Genomic DNA, 574 nt, shown 5'->3' on the forward strand with positions numbered 1-574 from the left:
TCAACCCTGGTGGTGTCGTGGTTAACGCGCTGATCTGCTAATCGAAATGCTGGAGTTTCGAACCCATCAGCGACCATTCCGGAGAAAGATGAGGCTGTCTGGTCCCGCAAAGATTTACAGCTCTCACACCCTGTAGGGCAGTTTCTTCTCTGTTCTATAGGGCTTGGAGTAAACTCCACGGCAGTGGGTGGGCTTCCCTTCCCCACAGAAACAAAGCTTCCTTTCGAGTCCCTCACAAACTGAATGCGCACGAAGCGCAGGCGCCCAGCACGAGGATGCAGAGCCAAGTCTAGGGGTGGGGCCCGGCTCCGATTGGCTCGTGGTCCGCGCCCCGCGCTCCGATTGGTCCGTGTCCTGAGGCGCCTGCGCAGAAAATCGGGCCGGCCCGGGTTTAACTCGTCTCTGGTTTGCGCCCGTTCAGACGCCAGACGCCGGGGTTCTGCAGACCTTAGGGTCTTGTGTCAGGCCCTCCACGGTAAGTCAGAGGCCGCTTCGCCCCGCGCGCACTACCTCGGCGCTGGCGGGCGGCCGACTTCAGTCGCTCCACCGCCGTTATACCCTCACCTCTTGGTCC

The sequence above is a fragment of the Chrysochloris asiatica genome, unplaced genomic scaffold (genome assembly GCF_000296735.1).
Source record: "Chrysochloris asiatica unplaced genomic scaffold, ChrAsi1.0 scaffold00261, whole genome shotgun sequence".
In the NCBI taxonomy this organism is placed as follows: Eukaryota; Metazoa; Chordata; class Mammalia; order Afrosoricida; family Chrysochloridae; genus Chrysochloris; species Chrysochloris asiatica.